Source organism: Castor canadensis, chromosome 1 (genome assembly GCF_047511655.1).
Source record: "Castor canadensis chromosome 1, mCasCan1.hap1v2, whole genome shotgun sequence".
NCBI classification, from domain to species: Eukaryota; Metazoa; Chordata; class Mammalia; order Rodentia; family Castoridae; genus Castor; species Castor canadensis.
Genome location: NC_133386.1, coordinates 50,796,092 through 50,815,927, shown reverse-complemented (window position 1 = coordinate 50,815,927; position 19,836 = coordinate 50,796,092). Strand labels below are relative to the sequence as shown.

General features: G+C 41.8%; 1 long non-coding RNA gene across 2 annotated transcripts in view; it reads left to right on the top strand.

Annotated features, from left to right (window-relative positions):
* The window catches only part of LOC141420739 (uncharacterized), an 84,047-nt gene that overhangs the window by 46,499 nt on the left and 17,712 nt on the right, over positions 1-19,836 (top strand). For both annotated transcript variants that reach the window (XR_012445299.1, XR_012445300.1), the window contains exons 2-4: positions 5,292-5,376; positions 8,133-8,380; positions 14,134-14,356. This is a non-coding gene — a long non-coding RNA (uncharacterized lncRNA). The remainder of the gene's footprint in view (positions 1-5,291; positions 5,377-8,132; positions 8,381-14,133; positions 14,357-19,836) is intronic.

Genomic DNA, 19,836 nt, shown 5'->3' with positions numbered 1-19,836 from the left:
CAAGGCCTTGGAAATGAGAACAAGATCTCCAATGGGAGAACCATGAACCCTAAGGCCCAGAAAGAACCTCTATTATCTTTCACTTCCAGGCAGAAAGTCACCTAAAATACCTTCCTTTGCTGTTTGTGCGGTTCTTAAACATTTCTAGGAAAGCTCTTTCAGAAAGCTGATTTAAGTGCTGCACAACAAGGCAAAGTTGGCACAGGAGGGATAAACTCCCCATGCTAGAACTCATAATTACTGTGTTTTTTTTTCTTTTATTATTCATATGTGCATACAAGGCTTGGTTCATTTCTCCCCCCTGCCCCCACCCCCTCCCTTACCACCCACTCCACCCCCTCCCTCTCCCCCCTACCCCCTCAATACCCAGCAGAAACTATTTTGCCCTTATTTCTAATTTTGTTGTAGAGAGAGTATAAGCAATAATAGGAGGGAACAAGGGTTTTTGCTGGTTGAGATAATTACTGTGTTTTTATAAACCTGGAATTTCCTAATGAAGCTTTATTTTCATTCAGAGCAGTACCTGTGAGATGCTTCTTTATTAATCATATTTGCCTACCCTTATACTCACCCATATAAAAAAGGTATATTTCCAGATATGTGTTTATATAAACTCATCACAATATTGGGATATGATAATTTCTCCACGTTTTTTTATCAGTCCATGGGACAAATTTCATATCACTTAATAAGTTGACACCACATTTGAGCTTTAAGCAGGCCCTGTGGTTTCCATAGTAATAAAATCACTTAGCAGTATAAGAAACATGTGGAAGAGTATAGAAAAAAAAGGGCATCTGAATAGAGCAAAAGGCAGGAGGTACAGTCAAAATTTCTTGGCATGCTATAAAATTTTTATTACTATTTCTCTTGTCTCAGATTACTAGTACTAGCCCTCTTCATGCTAGTAGGTGTAAATTGTTTCTGCTTTCTCATAAACTTTCAGAAGTCAAGGTCATCTTACTGAAAGCTATAGTCTCATAGATGTCTATACTCCTTGTGTGTATGCACGAGGGTGTGTGTTTATGCATATGTGTATATCTATACATGTAGTACTTTGTTTTAAGTCTGGTTTCACCATCTTAGATCAGGAAATGGTTAAGATGCCTTTCCAGAAGACCTACCTTATTTTCTTTCCCATATACAAAAACACTAAAACAAACTGAATTCTCATCTGAGTAAATAGCACTGGGGTATGTGGAAGCCCTACTCACTCATCCAGTCACTCATTTGTGGGAGTGACTTCATGCATCTCTTGTGACAGACAGAGCCCTCATAATAGACACAGAGGCATGAGTGGACAATGATGATAGCTGTTAAGTGTTATGTGGGCAATCTATGAAGAGCTTAGGGTGGGACCTTTCTTACTAGGTCCCCCCTTGGTGAAAGCTCATATTTTCCACATTCTCAGTCCAGGAAGTTCATCTGGCAACTTATGTTCCCTTGGCTAACAGTTTATAGGCTCATTTGTTAGAGGACTGGATTTTGGTTTTCATTTATTAATTTACTCAAATGAGAAAATGTATGTTTTTAATCCTGTTTGTCTATTTTGATTAGAAGAACTGAGTAAGGAAATACAAATACAACATAATCCCAGAGTGATAGGAATGGGATTAGTGTATTAGTTAGCTTTCAAGTGGTGTAACAAATATCTGAGATAAATTAACTTAAAAAGAGGAAAGGCTCATGGTTTTGGAGATTTCAGTCCATGGTTGGTTGACCTTGCTGGTTTTGGACCTGTGGTGAGGCAACCTATCATGGTTGGGAGTGTGTAGCTGAAGAAATGTCTTACCTCATTGTAGCTGGGAAGCAAAATGAGAGGGAGATGAGGGGCTGAGTTCCCAATATCCCCTTCAAAGACATTACCCTGATGACCCAACTTCTTTCCATTAGGCCACACCCCCTCAAGGTTCCAGTCCCTCCTAATGGTACCACACCCTGGTGACCAAACCTTACAAACATGGGGGACACTTATCCAAACCATAGTAATCAACTTGTAAAACCTTTATTCTGATGGTTCATTAAGTAAACACCAACTTTCCTGGGTTATGCCTTTTCCTCCTTGGTTATGTTAGAAACGAGGATCAAAGGGAAACCCTTTGCCTCAACTCTTCTCACTGTTAGGAGTTGAGTTCATTAGTTCAAGATGAAATGTTCAAATGCCTCCCCAAAGACTGGTAGCCAGAGTGAATTCTGACACCTTTCCTCAGTTCTCTCCAAATAATTTTTGATGTCTTTCCAGGGTGATAGCTCTTCCTGAGAGGGTGAGCATTAGCTGTGATGCTGCAACCTTGGATGTAGGTGTGTCCAAGGATACATAAAAAGTATGAGAACCAACTCCGGAAAGAGGTCTGGTAATTAAAATCTTTGGCACATTTCTCTTTGAGAAGGACTTTGTCTCATGACAACAAAATAGACTAATGAATGTGATCTCAGCACATGGCTAAAAATGCCCAAGATGGTTAGGGATAGAAAACTGAGTCCTCTCTGTCCTTTCCACAAGGGGAAAACTTCTCAAGTCTGTGTCTGTGTTTCCTCTGAGGCCTGGGTCTCTCAATCACCCTTTCTCTTCTATGCCCAGTTACTTTCTTTCTGGCTTCTTCCTTTTATGCACAACTATGTCAAATTTCCTTGAACCTTAAGAAGCAAAACACCCAAATAAATAAAGCCTTGCCATCAGCCCTCTCTTTTCTACCTCTTATAGTCAAGCTCTTGTATCACTCAGCTAAAATCCCACTAAACACTCCAGTTACTGTCTTAGACTTGGCAATCACCATTGTCCACCCAAGGATTACAATGGCTCCAGTTCATCATTTACATGTGTATGGTTTGAGTGGTTGTATCCCTTCAAAATTCACATGCTGAAAACCTAGTCACTAATGTTACAAGGAATCTGACAAGGAAGGCCATTGGATGTGATTAGTTCACGGGGGGGGGGGGGGGGGGGGGGGGGGGGGCGGGGGGGGGGAAGCTCTCGGGAATGTGATTAGTGTCTGTAAAAGAGGCCCCAGAGAGCTGCCTTCTGTCTTCCATCATGTGAGAACATAGCTAGAAGTAGCCTTCTGGGAAGTATGATGTAGACCCTCACCTTGATCCTGGACTATACCATCCTCCAGAAATGTGAGAAATAAATTTCTGTTGTTTATAATCTATCCAATTTTTGGTATTTTGTTATAGCAGCCCAAAGAAACTAAGACATGCTGCTACCATAAATTTCTTTCTAAAAAGCAAATCTGACTCATCTCCATCCAGTTATAAACTTCAGCTATAGCTCAGTTCATGTCATTCTGGCCGTCAAGTCCTTCACCACAATTATTTTGATGGAATGGCTTGTTGCTTTGTAAAACACCAGGCTCTTTCATAACCTTATGTTTTCTTCTATCTGAAATGTTCTCACATTCTCCATTGAACTCCTGAGAGTCAGCTGAAAAGTTAAGCTTTCCCATTAAGGCTTTCCCAAGTCTGCTAGTCAAGCTAGTCCTTCTCTGATTCCTATTCACTTTGCCTACATTTCTGATCTTTCATGTGGTGAGTCATTTGGTAGCTTAATTTATCCATTTGTATATTGGTTTTCTGAACAGAAACTCAAATCTTTTCTCTTTTATGGCTTGATATTAAGTGCTCAAAAAATGTCTACTAATTCATTGATATGACTGAAAGGGTCTTAGACCAGGACCAAAATTCCAGACTGAGAAGGGCCAAGGAGTTTTCAGGTCTAGGTTTGTGTTTTTATGTATAAATTCATAATGCTGGCCTGGAGATGCATACACTCTGTTCAGAGAAAATAAATACTTACTAAATTGATGGTATTTAATGAGTAAAACTAAATACAAGTTAGCTTTCCAAAGCAAAGTTACTTTTAAGAGTGTTACATATTTTGTTTTCAACTGAATTGCATGATGTAAGATGTGATAATGTTATACTGTATTTTTCTACATTCAAAGTGGATTCATTTCATCTTTTATTGTGATTATTGGAGTAAGCTTCTCCAGAGACCTAGGAGCAAGTTATAGGTCAGAAAATGTAAAAAAAAAAAAAAAAAAAAAAAGAAAGAAATAAAAAGAAATTTGCTTAGTATCTGTTTTCTATCACTGAGGTAAAAAATCTTAAAAGGAATAATGATCAATTAGGGCTCATGGTTTTAGAGGTTTCAGTTTATGGTCACTTGGCCTTATTGCTTTGGGTCTGTGGTAATGCAGAACATCATGGAGGGGAGCACAAAGTAGAATAAATCCACTCACCTCATGGAAGTCAGGAAGGAGAGAGAGGGAGAGAGAGTGAGATGAGGAGGGAGGGAGGGAGGGAGAGAGAGAAAGAGAAGGAGGAGGAGCAGGAGGAGAAGGAGGAGGGAGAGAGGGAGAGACAAAGGCAGGGGGAGGGAGAGAGACAAAGGTGCTGCATTGCCAATATCCCCTTCAAGGGCACACCCCCAATGACCTAACTTCCTTCCACTAGGTCCTACCTCCAAAAGGTTCCACCACCTCCCAATAGTGTCACAGGCTGACAACCAAAACTTTAACATGTGGCGTTTGGGCAACATTTAAGAGAAAAACCATAACAGTGTCTTTGACAAACAGACAAGACCCATTCCTGACACAGGGTCCTAAAATAATCTTGAGACTAGGAAGGATGGGAACCCAAGGTTTTAGATATTTGTCTTCAGTGTGATGGCTGGTAGCAACACCCACTGTCCTCTAGAGAACAGAGGATGAAAGATAAAACCACATTTAATTCAGCAACAGATTTGGTATAATAAAAAAAATTGAAGATGTGTTTAGCTTTTTTCAGTTGAGTGCAATTGAATATTGGACCTGGTGTAAGTCTGGTAAACATACTTACCTACCTTAACTGACCTTTGCCCAATAGCCTAACTACCAATCCCTGATTCATACTTGAGGCAGTAACAAATTATTTGATTTCCCTGCATATAATGTGCTCTTCCTCAACTGCTTTTGTTCGTATCATTCCCTCTGCCTAGAAGAACACTTCAGATTCTCCTGTCCATTTTGTTAAATGAATCCCTAATTAGGATCAGTTCAGACATCACTTCTTTCAAACTCATCACCCACCCGTTCCTTTTTCTTCCTAACATGTTAGATGCTATTCTTCAGTGCTACCATGTACAGTTAAGTGGATTTTCCCCTGTACAAAGCACCTTGAAGAGACAATGCCTTCCTGACTCCCAGCTCAAATTCTACTCCCTGGGAGATGGCGTTCGTCACGATGTCTCAGAGCCTCTGTTCTCTAACATGTCTGCTCAACATTCCTCTTTACTGTCCTTCCTCTGCTAGGTCACAACAACCTTGTGTGTGGAATGAGGACACCCCACAGAAGACATCGGACTGGCTAGGACTAAAGGGAGTAACTTCAGATAAGGTTTGTCCCCACAGTGGGTTCAAGGTCAGGCATTTGGCAGTCAAGTGTTCCGACTCTTCCTCTTACAGTGACTCAGCTTGTGGCCTGTGGGTGACTCGGTTTCTTAAACCTTAACACAAGGATAATGACACTGGCTGCTTTGTGAGGGGCTATTAATTAAAGTTAGCAAACTGCGTGGCAATGCAGGGATGAAAGGGGTTAAAAACAGTGTAAATGTGGGCTGTGGTAGTTTGTGTTCTTGCCCTCTGGGTTGGGATTAGGGTCCAATGATCTCAGCCTTTTTCTTTAAAACATTCTCACCACAGGAGTCAAGTGAAGGAAGAACAGAGGTTCAGGTTGAAGTGCAAGGGAAAGAAGGTGGGACAGAGGTCCGTGTAGACTCCTGGCACCCCCACACCCATGGAGGCCAGAGGTGGAGAAATAAGGAGTGCCCGAGACCAGGGACACTGGTACTGCATGCTACTGTTTAGAATTTGTCTCTCACTGGATCTGTAACTTCCATTGCTATCAGTTGCTGAGACCACCTCTGACAAACCAACCTTGCACTTACCCAAACAGCCCCTATTGGTCCTTTTCCCTGTGACATTCAGGGCTAGGTCTCTTCCTAGTTGCAGTTGAGTGTAATGTGTATATTATGTTTCCCTCTGCTTTCTTAGCTTAAAGATTAAAAAAAAGAATCAAAGTAGACAAAATTTCTTAGGACATAGGCTCTGTGGAGAAGGGGGCTCATTTTAGAGTATGTATAGGAAGCCACATTGGTCCCAAACTAAAATCAAGAGGACAAAGTGGATTTGCATATTGGCCACGTATTAGTAGGCTGACACTATTCTCTATAGTTTTGTAAACAAAGAAGAGAGCTGATTTTCGAATGTCACATATTCCAAGTTTTCCTTCAGAGATTTCATGCCTTTTTTTTTTTTTTAACCATCCAACCCTGCCCCTTAAAATCTTGAAGACAGAGAACACCTCCCAGGTGAGCTCCCCTTGGCAGTAGAGGGCAGAGGATAAGGGATGCCTAGATGGGAAAGATCTGGACCCCTTTCCACTCTCCACAGGTCATCTTTCTTGAGACTGCAGAATGTGAATTTGCTTATTCTGGTCTTCAAAGCCCTGTTGCCAGTGCTTCTTCCTGGCCCCCAGTCCCATTCTATGAACCTAGAACACCTAGCGACAAGAAGCCACACCATCCGGCTGTGACAGATTGTCACATGTGATTTCAGAGTACTCCTTTTTTCTCTTTGTTTCACCTGGGCTGGCTGACACCCTTGAGTGGCTTCTGCTGAGTTAGTCAAAATAATATCATGTGTGAGGTGAGTTTTCTGAAAATGAAAATCAGTTTCTTGGAGAAACTAGAATGCCTTGCAAGTCTCAGAGGAAGGCTGTGAACACCATCTCTCTGTGTGTGTTGGGGATTTGAGCAGTGTCACATATGATGGATGGGAGTCCCTCTGTGTTGTGATGTGTAAAGAGATTTAATAATTAAGGAAAATGTCAATGCTGAGAAATCCTGGAGAGCTGTAGAATCTCTTGGGTTTGTAGGGTTAGGTATCAGATCAGGAAATTCTTGCATTCATGAAAGAGCTGTCTCATTCTATTGAGCACGTGCTGTGTGTGACTCAGCTCTATTCTGGGAGCTGATATAGAAGTAGACAAATCAGACAATAATTCTTCTCCTTGTAGATATCATCCTGTTGGAGAGAAGTCCAAAGCTGAGGAAAATGCTGGAATGACTAGCTGTGTTTCCAAGCTGTCCTGCATCTGTTTGAGACTGGGGCTTTGGTCCAATTCCAATCCCAGTACATCCCTCTGTCTATGTTAGGAGGAGGAATGTTAGAACACCTCTGTGAAATGTCTGAAATGAGGGGTGGTTGTTGATTTAACCTGGAAACGATTAGTATAACCCAGGGGCTGGCCCATCAGAATGGATACCTGGAACCCCCGCTTGGTCAGCATTCACCTTTTCATTCCAAGAGTCTCAGGAGAAGGGTTGAGATGGTGGGAGATTTCATAGTTGAGCTGCATGGGGTCACTAACTATTTATGAAAGGGTATAGAAGTATTTCAATGCTGTAATCAAGTAATGACTGGATCAGGCAAAATCAGATGACTATCATTCTTACTCTTGAAAATCTATAAAAAGGAAGGGCTCAAGAGAGGTTCCTGTCAATGCTTACTGATAAAAGATCCAACAGCCAATGAGGAACTGTTGCTAATTTAAAATTTTGAATCTGGATTAGAATTTATGGCTGCAGGGTATCCACAACCTTATAAGATGACTTTGAAAATAAGATGATCTTTAAGATTGTCACACATGGCAGGCAGGTGGAACTAGAGCTGTCGGGGTACCAAGCCCTGTGGAAATAAAGTCTTTATTGAAAAGAATGTACCTGCTCTGAGATGTGCTTTGATGTGGTGATATTTTCTTTTGAATCTTCTCTTGCCTGGTCATTACTTGGTTTATACAGTGGTGGCCAAGATGGAGGCCACTCCTCTTCACCAAGTAGACAGGACACACTGTTGGCAGGGAGCAGTTGCCAAGCAATCTTAGTTGTGGTTGTTGGGGAGCAAGCCTATGACTGGTCTTGCAGGTTCCTAACTTATCATCAAGGCCGACAACAACCACTGGCTTTTATTGAAGGCTTAATTGGAGAGTGTCTGAGGCCTGAAGGGCTTTGCTGGTTGACAACCTTGAAAACATAGAAGAAAGAAATTGAACTGAAGTAAACTGTTTCCTATGCATTCTTTCCTCCCTAACAGGTAGAGCCTGGCAAGAAACAGAATTTCTACAGGAAACATAATAATTGCAAGGATGACTAGAGTGATTAGAGGCTGCCTGGAGAGTTACCCACCCGCTTATAAAGACACAGCCTAATCTCATCACAATTGCTTACAAATTGAATGGTGGAATAGATGTCAATCATTCTTGTCCTTTCACAAGGGAATTGCCCTGCCTGTGAGTCATCCACTTTTGTACCATATGAACAGTGGTGGACAGAAGACCCCAGGTAAATTAATTCACAGGCTTGCCAGAGTACTGTGACTTGGTATAGAGCAAGAACTGGGCCATTCTGGTTTTGCTTCTTGGCAAAGTGACACAAGAACTATTGAGAATCTGGGAGAGGGACAAGTCGGTGAAGTGGCAGACAGTCATTGGGTTGAGTCAGAGTAGGGATGCACGGGGAATTCATGATTGAGCAGGTCAGGTGTTGAGGGAAAGGCTGTAGGAAAGAAAATAGGCACCGCCATGGTGCAATTGTGTCATTCATTAATTCAGCTGTCACTAAGTAGCTACTATGTGTCAGCCATTGTTCTGGGTAGTAGGGATGTATTAGTGACCAAAACAGACAAAAATCCCAGCCTTCATGGAGCTGACCTTCTGTCAAGGGTGACATGAAATAATCAAGAAAAATTAGAAATAGATATTAGGTAATGAAAATGCTGGGGAGAATTGGAAAAGATGCAGAAAAAAAATGGAAGGCGAATAGATGCAACAAGATGGGTGAACGCCAGACATCTTCCTGGTAATGGATAAATGAAGTTCGTTATACAATTTTTAAGTATGTTAAAATTTTTTCATAAAACAGTTGGAAAAGGGTGCTGGTGCTTGGAAAGGCAGTCTTGAAGTGGGGTGGGCTTATGGTTTTGCCCTCACTGAGTGGGAGGCTTCACGGAGCAGGCAACGTTTGAGCAAAGACCTAAATGAGGTGATAAGACAGTATCTAGAGACAAGCAGAGGGTACAATAAGAGTGCTCCAGAAGTGTCCCAAGAGGGATGGCTGAGGGGGAGGTACTACAAGAGGAGCTCACATAAGGCCTGTAGGTCATGGTAAGACTTTTGCCTTGTACTCTGAGAGGGATGGGGCTCACCAGAGTATTTTGAGCAGATGAGTGACATGATCTGACATGGGTTTTACAGATCTTGGAGCTTTAGGAATTAGGGTCTACAAATTCCTATCTAGGGGGTCCATAAAGTCCTAGTTCCAACATAGCCTCTGTTCTTAGGTGGAGCTAAGAACCCTATTTCTTTTTTGTTCCCCTGTGTATTCTCACAATACATTCCCTTTAAGCTATCTTAGAGGTCTCTGTTTTTCAAATGGAACATGCCACGGAACAGCCACTTTTTTTCATTATGTAACTGCTACCCTTGGAAAGCAGGCAAGGTGTGCAGCAGGACGACCTGGCTGATCTTCTGCCTCAGCTCAGGAGGTGGGGAGAATATCACAAAATATATGCAAGGTGATACCTTCCTTTGATTTCCTAATGCTGTCAAGTGATCTAAGGCTTTTATTTTTATTTGGAAACTTTAAGATAAAAAGACCAGGAGGAAAGTTATTTGTACTTTTTTATTTTAAAATCACATGAGAAATTAAAAAAATACAGTGACATTTTCTGAGCTCCTCAAGTACTGAAATGTGATCCACTACCCAGAAGTTACCAGGAATAAATAACTGAGTAAAGGTGGCCATTAAGGAGAAGAGCTTTTAATTGTTATTCCCTGCTGTATTTGACAGTTAAATCAGGCCCCTTCCATTAGGGTCTTGTTTAACTTGGCATTTATCATGTCAATAACATTGAAGAAACATCTGTCTAAAAATAGTACCTGTGCTAAGTCTGTCTAAGGTTGCCAAGCCCTCTAGTCCCTGAAGCCATCTCTTCTTCTCACTCTCAGGTAAGCCTCAAAAAGTAAATCCTTTCATCAAGCACTTTCCACAAATAACTCCACCAAAGCCAGGACTCCTACATGTATATGTGTTGCAGGTGCCCATGTGACTTCCTCAAAGGAGAATGTCACAAAACCAGTTTGCCAGAGAGCTCTCATGCTCTTGCTAATGAATGAATAAGTATGAGCTTGGATGGCTTCTTCTAATAATATTATTTTGCCTGTGGAATTCTTTTGTACTCAAGATGGATGAGCCAAATACTACCCTTATTTTTCTATATAAATGTTTTACTGAGAAATGAAATTTAAAAAATGTTTTTATTTAAGTCCATTGGGTTCCCTTTACCTTGTGGTAGGAAGAAATGTGAAGCATCAAGGCTAATTAGTATTTATGTAGTGCTCATATATAGTGTTCTGTATTTCACTCATGTTTATAGTCTTTCATCACTTAACAACTATAAACTACCCCTCCCCCATGAAATTGGCCAATTTCATCAATCCTGCTTTACAGAAAATGATGAAAAGGTAGAGAGGGTGGTTAAATGTCTTACTGCAGATCACAGAGCAGTGATGTTTTTGGGGGGTAGGATCCACCCCCAAGCCAACATGGCAAACCCCCTTGCAGTTGTTATCCTAGGCAATCTAATGTGATTTTTGTAACAGGATCAATACTAAATCCTTCTCTGTTAGAAACATAAGAGAGAAGATAACTTCGGGCCATTTTCTTCCTTCCTTCTTTCCTTCCTTCCTTCCTTCCTTCCTTTGTTCCTTCCTTTTCTTCCTTCCCTTCTCCCTCCCTCCCTTCCCTCCTCCCTACCTTCCTCACTCCCTTCTTTCTTTTCTTCCTTCCTTTCTTTTTTTTAGTTGTACTGGAGGTTGAACTCACAGCCTTGCACTTGTTGGGCAAGTACTTTATCACTTTGGCCATGCTTTTAGTCATTTTTGTTTTAGTTTGGTTTTCAGATAGGGTCTCATACTTTTTCCCCAGCCAGCCTTGGACCTTGATTCTCCTACCTACACCTCCTAAATAGCTGGGTTTACAGGCATGGACCACCACATCTAGCCTTTGAGGGGAATTTTCTATTTTTTTTCTTTAATTCAGCTGGAACACCTGTACTGTGGGAGGCAAAATTGCAAGATGATCCCTGAAGTTAGGGAATTTGTTCTTCCAGGCCACAAAGGTCCATCTAGAAAGGTTCTGGAGAGTGGTTATTCTCCAGCAAACCCGGCTATGAGGGAAATAGCCTATGTATTGAGGCAACTGTGGCTCCAATGTGACTTTACCCCTATCTTTCTTTCTATCAGAAGCACATAAATCAGAATAATCCTAGTTTATTACTGTGAGCAGGGAAATAATGAAAATTTAACCTTTCCCAAGAAGCAAACTGGGTCTCAAAGAATGATCAGCTAACGACATTCTATAAATATCTGCCACTTTATTTATATGCTAAGAGCCAAATTAATTTGTTCTGATTTTCCATCAAGGCCAGAGTCTGGTGTTTTTCTGGGGTGTGGCTCTCCAGTTCAAAACAATGACAGAGATCATCTTCTGACACTACTCAGGAGTATTATCATTTTACTTTCTTTATTACTGTTCTAACAAATAAATCAAACATTTTTTGTGGTTAACATAATAGGAGCAGGTGGTTTCTCCCATTTGGTGATGCTGTTTGACCTGATCTCCCCTGGGCCTCACCATTGTTTGCATCGAACTTACAGAATGAGAAAGAAAACACCAAGTGTGGACCTTTAAGTCTGATATCATTTCTGCACATATTCCCTTAGTAAGACTCATCCACATGACCACTTAGGGGCAAGAAGAGGTGAGAAATGTGGTCCCTGACTAGGCAGCCAATTTCCAGCAAGAATACTACACTATGAATGAGGGAGTAAAAATATTGTGTTATCTGCCATCTTGGCCCCATTTCCTTTAGCAATGAATGTTATTTTCCATGGCACTTTAAAACTTGGTGCCACTTTAAAAAATGCCCAAATTTCACATTCTGCTTCTTGTACAATATGTTTTGATGGAGAACAAGAGCCCAGACTGCATGCCGATTGTGTGTGGGTTCCAACATGTCGGGGCCTGTCCAGAAGGCTGAAAGAATTCTGTTTGCTTGAAATCCCAAAGAGCTTCAAGGAGAGACAGAGACAGTAGGTATCTGAGCTGGGGACTATAGGAAACCTTTACCTTCTAGTCAGTGAACTGGATGGGGACAGAGCCACTGTAAGAGAAGAGGGGCTGGACCCTGTAGACCTACAGATTTGGCAGGAAGAGTGTGACTGGCTGTATGGGATCAGAATTGGGGAATACAATTGGTCTTTTTTACTATTGCAAATCAAATTTGTATGTTTTACTATAGACACATGACTTTACTATTCAACTGTCTTCATTAACATAACTTTATTATCCCAGGAAGCTCTTTCCTAGGATATAAAAATTACAGATACCTTAATTGATCATTGCAGAAAGACCTGTCAACTCTTTAATAAGAGGCATCCATGGCAAGAGGTGTAGCTGAAGTGGAAAAGCACCTGCCTAGCAAGCGCAAGTCTCTGAGTTCAAATCCCAGTTCTGGGGGGGGAAAAAAAAGAATTACAGACATGTGCCACCATGCCTGGCTAGGAGTAATGTTCTTGTTTATTGCTATGAGCAATAAACTGAGCTCTGACTTATCAACAGGGTGTTTTGGTGATATTTTGTGCAGCCTACATTCCACTGAATCTTTTGGTCCAGAGGATGTGAGCCAACTTCCAAAGGGAAGGGAAACTGCAATAAAATGAAAATGTTAACTCAAGTGGCAGAGTGGCTCTATTGGCAGCTGAGTAAGTCACTGAGTAGTCTCAACTATCTCACACTTTGGCTAAAGGCCTTTTATTTTATTTTTTTTTAATTCTGAGTTTTATCTCACAGCTTTTTTATTATTGTTTTACTGGGAATACATGGTAACATTTACCAAAGTTATTACAATATATTGTAGTTGAATTCAACCCCTCCCCCCAAGGCCTTTTAAACATTGTTGGGAGAAGGACCCCATCTCTAGACTATGGGGTCTAGGAAAAGGCTGCAGCTCCAAGAATCACAACAAAGTCACTAGAGGAGCTGCAGGACAGCCAGGAGGCAGAGGGTCTTGGGGGAAGTGAGATAGAGGTAGTAGACGAGTTCTGACCACCCAAAGACACTCTAGCCTTCTCTAGAGCCTTGCCCAGACAGCAGTGATGATTTCATGGGTAGGGCTCTTAGCCTAGATCATAGTTGCTTTTCTCTAAAGGGAACACATGGTTATGCACAGAAGACTGGTATCCGAAAGTCCTGTGTCCACAACAATTGAGTCTATTGGTTTTCAGCCCAGATAACCAAGCAGCTACTAGAAAAGAGACAGTATCTACACAGAACACTTCTGCTAAATACTTCACTTTTCCTGAGAAAACGATCAGGCCATTGGTTAGTCACACTGTAAACTACATGAGTGAAGCAGCTTCTGACAGTTCCAAGGGGTGGGGGGAATTGGAGTTTGTGTGAAGGTAGGGGGCTCTGCAGAGTGTGGGAGTACTGGGGGAAGGAAAGGAAGAAGTTCTGTGGAGCCTGGCACACTTCAGAAGAAATCAGGTGTGACAGGATGTCATATGCAGCTCTGAAGCCAGAGGAAGTAGCATGACATTCAGCAAATGTACACGTGGGTTGTTCACAGGTAAGAGAGATAGACCATCTTACTTATAAAATCATTTCCTAGACCAGAACCAGACTAGTGTTGGCTCCATATTCTAGAAGAGTTAATCTGTATGATGAAAGTATTTGCTTAGTACTGAGCTCATGCCCTGCCCCCCAGTAGTGAAGGTATTTAGGATAAGAACTGTTAAGAACAAAACAGAGAAACCTCAAATATCTGAGCCTTACATGTAAGGATAGCAGCCCCTTTGGTAAGTGGCTTGGGGATGTGGAGACTTTTCACTCTCAGACACAACTGCTGAGAAACCCACATGGAGAATCAAGAGGTCAGGTTTATGTTTGGAGAGAGAAACCTGGTGATGCTGAGTTGAGTGTTTGGTTAAATGCTTTGAGACCTGGTGACAACTATAAACTCTCCTTTTTCCTAGTTCTCTGCTGTCAAATGGAGAAAAATAACAAGGGTCAGAGAGTTATTCCTGTTAAAGATCTCAAAAAGGACCAAGTAATTCATCAAGTGCAGCAGGTGTGGACAAAACAACAAGAGGAAATCCATCTGACCAGCATGATCCTTGTGGATAGCCATGTGAAGGCCATCTGAGATTCCCACACCCTCTGAAAGCAACCATCATCATTTTCATCATCAGCCTTATAGTAGGTATAGTAGGTATAAGATAGACAATGTTTGCATGTAAAAAAGAACATTTAATGAACTTACCTTTAATGCAGAGAAGTATGAAGAGGTAATAAAACAAAAGGGCTTGTTATAATCTCACTTTTAATTTAACAAAAATCAACAAACAAATCCATGATTAAAAATTGCAAATGTCCACAGAGGTATAAGCCATAATTTATTTATTCACTTCCTGATGAATGGAAACTTTCAATTTGCTCCCTTGTTTACTTTTCGGCATTACACATTTGATTGTCATGAATATCCTTTATGAAGATGCTGCTAAGCTTTCACTCATGTACCCACAGGTAACATCCTAGCACATCTCAGGCCAAGTTAATAGGTGCATGCATAAAAATCATAGTAGCGCATAGCTTACCCTTCACTGAACAACTACTTTGGGCCAAGAAAAAAATTAATTTATGATTTTTAATCCTCACAATGACCTTGAAAGGTCATTATTATTCTCAGTGATGACAGGTCAGCTGAGTAGGTGAGCTGGAATTCAATTCCAAGTCTTTCTGACTCAGAATGGACACAGCCACCTGAAGGTCACAAAGAGCATTTGAGAGATCATAGGGCTGGAAGGGCCTTGGCCTCTCCTAGTCCAGCCTGATGGTTTCAGATGTGGCAGGGAGAGCCTGCAAAGCTCATGTCTTGTCAATGGCCACAGAGCCATTGGGACCCAGGACCCTGCTTCCCAGGGAAGGATACACTAGTGAGTTTCCATGTTTGGAGACACAGAAGCCTTTCTTCCAAAGAAAAGCTTGGTTAAAAATATAAACTCATTTCATCTGTTTGAGTCATAGAAGGTGGCCCCAAGTTCTGGTTCTTTTCTGGTCTCCCTCAGAGGCACTTCTGGGGAACAACGTTTGGAAATCACTAATCTACACCCCATGTGCCTCTGAATACGATGTTAATCGTTCTGTCTTGTTGTACTGGGCAGCCCCAAAGCTCTACCTTCTTCCTCTAATGGAAGACTTGGGACCTCCCTGTGTGCTGTGGTTCTCTTGGCCTCTTCATTTTGGCCTAAAGGAGGCATTGGTGATAGATAGAGCTTGTTAGTTCTTTTGATGCTCATTGAATGTGCTAGCACAAAAGATATATCCAAGATGCAGGTTATAGAAGCCCACTAGACTTAGAAGACATGTGTGTGTGTGTGCGTTTTGGGGGGGAAGTATAAGGAAGAAGCAATCATCAGTACATTTTAAGATGAGAAGCTGTCTTCTGCTTGAGGGTGGAGAAGTACAGCTGCTACACCAAGGGCGATAAGCGTCCTTAGGCCGGATGCACACAAGAAGGTGGGTTAAAACATCAGGAGCCATGTATCTACAAAGGAAACCAAACAGGAAATTTGATGTGAATCATCAGAAGCAGACTGTACAGAGAGGAATCATGCAGCTTAGTCAGAAATGAAGTGCACGGTGGTAGCTTTGGGGTAGTGCTGGGGAAATCACATTCCCTGCAGTCATGCCAAGTGTGCAAAGGACTCAAATGGACATTTCTCTAAGGAAGAAACACAAGTGACCACTAAGCACGTGAAAAAACCCCACATAGTCTCAGGTAGAGATGCAGAGTGTCCAGGTTTATGTAAAGCTTGTGGCAGTAGATACTGCTGCAGGAGAGAGCACAGCTTAGGAAATTGGAAATGAACTTCAGCTTCAGGCACTGTGAGAAGAGGGCATACTGATTCACCAGCCAGCGAGGCCAGGTGTTTTGTTTCTGAGAGATTGCAAAAACCTTTGGTGGACTGTGTAGTTTCAACTCGTTTTCTTTCTGTTAATCCACTCATTTCTACGACACCTGCTACCCAGGGGGCCGGGAGACAGTTAGCATTACTATGCCTACTGGCAGACACAAAATATTCAGAGTTGCACAAAGATAAGCAGTGTTCCAGTCAGTAAGTATGTGACATGGAGTGAGTGAGGCTGCCTAGACTTGGAGTGCTTTGTGTGGGTGTCAAGGGTTGTCTCTCTTAGAGACAGGGTCCTGGGGTTCCAAGTTTCTACCCTAATTGCTTTCTATCACAAGTGTAGGAACTGAGAGGAGAAGATGGTAGTAGGTCGTTAAGAGCCATGATGCTGACTGCACAGCTGGTGCTCACTCACACAAGCTACACTTCCCCAGAACTGACTTTTGTAGATGCAAGCTAGTGATGCCAACTATTGATGCAAGCTAGTGATGCCAACGCAGGTTGTTGAGGTGGCTTGGAAGAGGTTCAAGTCACATTCCATGAGGCCATGAACATTGAACTGCAGTCTTACGTAGAGGTTAAGGAAGAGAAAGATTTAATCATGGTAGAGAGTCCTGGATGGGGACTGTAAGGATGTGATTTCAAGAGCCTCTCTTTCTACTGGGCATTGGGCTGGTCTTTTTGTTTCTTTCCTTTTCTGTAACATAAAGGGGCTGGGGTAAAAGGCCTCTGAGGCCATTCCTGTCTACACTGGTAGCAGGAAACTGTCTCGTGACTGTTTCCCTATATCCAGTTTCTCTCCTCTCCAAGTCATCTTGGATAGAAATAAATCTAAGAGTTATGGAGGGTTTACCATGGCACGAGGCCAAGTGCTTTATAGATACAAATTTACTTGCTTCTCATGCAATTCCATATGATAGTTATTTTTGTCATATAGCTAAAGGAACCAAGGATCAGAGAAATTATGTAACTAGCTGTGAGTGACTGAGCTAAATCAGAAGCATCTACTGCCTTCAAAGTGTGTGGTCATTCCAAATGGGCAAAGGACTTGAATGGACATTTCTCCAAAGAAGAAACACAAATGGCCAATAAGCAAATGAAAAAAATGTTTTACATTACCAGACATTAGGGAGAAAAATCAAACCACAATGAGGTATCATATCATATCAATTAGGGTGACTATTATCACACACAAAAAGGAAAATAACAAGTGTGGTTGATGAATATTGGAACTCTTCTGCATTACTAATGGGAGGGTACAATAGTGTAGCTACTGTGGAAAAGAATTGGGTAATCTCTCAACAAGTTAAATATAGAATTTTGTGGGTTAAGTAATTCCATTTCTACATATGTACTCAAAAGAATCAAAAGTAGGGACTCAGATAATTATACCCTAATGTTATGCTGGTATTATTTGCAATAGTCAAAAGCTAAAAACAACCTAAATGTCCACTGACAGATGAATGGATAAACAAAAATGTAGAATGTACAGACAGGAGAATATTATTCAGCCTTAAAAATGGTTTGACTTGTTACAACATGGATAAACAGTGAAAACATGTTAAATGAAATAAGCCAGACACAAAAGGACAAATATTGTATGATTCCACTTATGTAAGAAACACGATGGGCAAGTTCACAGGTGCTAGGGAGAAGGGAGAATAGAGAGTCTACAGAGTTTCACTTTGGGATGATGGAAAAGTTGTAGCGATGTATGGTGATGATGGCTGAAAAAGATGTAAATGTATTCTACATCACAGATTTGTATATTCAGAATGACTGAAATAATAAATTTATGTTATGTGCATGTCTTAGTTTGACATGCTATAACAAAATGTTTTAGACTGAGGAATTTATAAATAATAGAATTTATCATAGGCTGGGACATCCAAAATCAAGGTACTACCACATTCAGTATCTGGTGAGTACCTCAGAGATGGCCCCTTCTCTGTGTCCCTTGGGTCTCTTTTATAGGGACAGTGACCCCATTTATGGGGGCTTAGCCCTTGTCACTTAACCATCTCCCTAAAGGCCCTTCCTCTTAGGAATGTTGGGGATCAGGTTTTAACACGTGAGTTTGGGGGGTGAAAACATACCTTCAGACCACTGTAGTATATTTTACCACAATAGAAAAGGTGCACAAGCCAGGCAGTGATGGCTCATGCCTGGAATCCTAGCTACTTGGATGGCCGAGATTGGGAGGATCATGGTTCGAGGCCAGTTTAGGCAAGTAGTTCTTGAGACCCTATCTCCAAAATAACAAGAGCAAAATGGTTTGGAAGTGTGGCTCAAGTGGTAGAGTACATGATTTGCAAGCATGAAGCCCTGAGTTCAAATCCCAGTTCTACACACACACACAAAAAGTGCACAATTAGACAACGTGAGTCATGTCCCTCCACCTTCTGCCCCTTTAGTGGCTTCCTTCTTCCCATCCAACTCTGCAGTGACAGCTCAGCCTGGGACTAAAGGACAAACTACCGCACATGAACCCCCTTGGCTGCAACTAGGCCAGTTTCCTCACAGAGGCCACGTTCATGTCTGCTTCCCTCCTCCTGCTTCCGGTCTCTGCTTGCTGCCTGCAGGGGGGACAGTCAAAGTCCCCATTGTTAACCAGGAATTTCTTTTCAGTCAACACTGGCACTTTGGGTTCTATCTTTTAGGAATTTCCCTAAAGCTTGGAGTCGGTCCACCATCTTCACGTTGAATCACACTTTGTTTTGCGCGGTGACTGCCTGGGCTATCACCATGGAGAATGAATGTCCTTTAGATGGAGAGAAAAAGACAGAAGTGAGAATGCAGCAATGAGGAAGTATTTCTTGACCTGCCTCGAATGATAACACCGTTGACTTTTAGTCATCTCTGCCTCTGGGATTTGTCTGCTTTGAAAGCAACTTCCAAAGTTAAGATTAAAGAAAGGACAGATGAACACAATTAGGAGAAGAGAGCAGGAGCTAGCCAGGCAGAAGTTCAATAATAATGGCCTTCTATTAGAATATTGCTCTTTGAATAGCAATTTTAGGAAGCTTGCCATCGACAGAGGCTATAATTGCTAGCAGTGTTCGCAGTGTTGCTGTCTACTTTTTTTACTTAGCTGCTCTATATTCTGGGCATTGCACCAGCTGGGTGCTTTGCGTCTCTGGTAGTGGCTAGTTTAGGTACAGTCTGTATTGAAGCCTCGGCTTTTGTTCAAGTCTTTTTTATTGGACATTCATTGCAAAGTCGTCTGGGAAGAAGTGACACATGGGAAGCAGGGAAGGGAAAGGCATAGTAGTGGGGAAAGTGCTAAAGCCACAAATTATGCAGTACTTACAAACAATTCTTATCACTTTGTAGCATCTTTGATGACTTGTTTATCCCTCTTTTATACTTCCCTTAGTAACATGATAAAGAACAATGTCCTTGCAAGCAGGACGTATCTGGACTGGGTGTGAACAGGCTGAATTTTCCTTCTGTTAAAGCCTGCAGTTGCTCCCTCTTCTGCAGTGAGGACTTGTGGTGGTCAGGCTTCCCCCGCCCAGGTGGGGAGCTGTTATTTGTTGTAATGAACAGTGCCCTCTGGCGTATGGTTCAGAATTTGTATTTGGTTAAGAGTACAGAATGAAAATAGCAGAGATGGGAATTCTGATCAAATTCCCAACAAAGATGAGGCATACATTTCTCCTTGTTTTCCCTGGTACAGCAGCACAGGCCTGATGGCCAAAGAGTTCATCTCATCTCTGCACAACTCACTCCTATCAGTGCTGGAGGTGTGATGCAAACTGGGCCTTT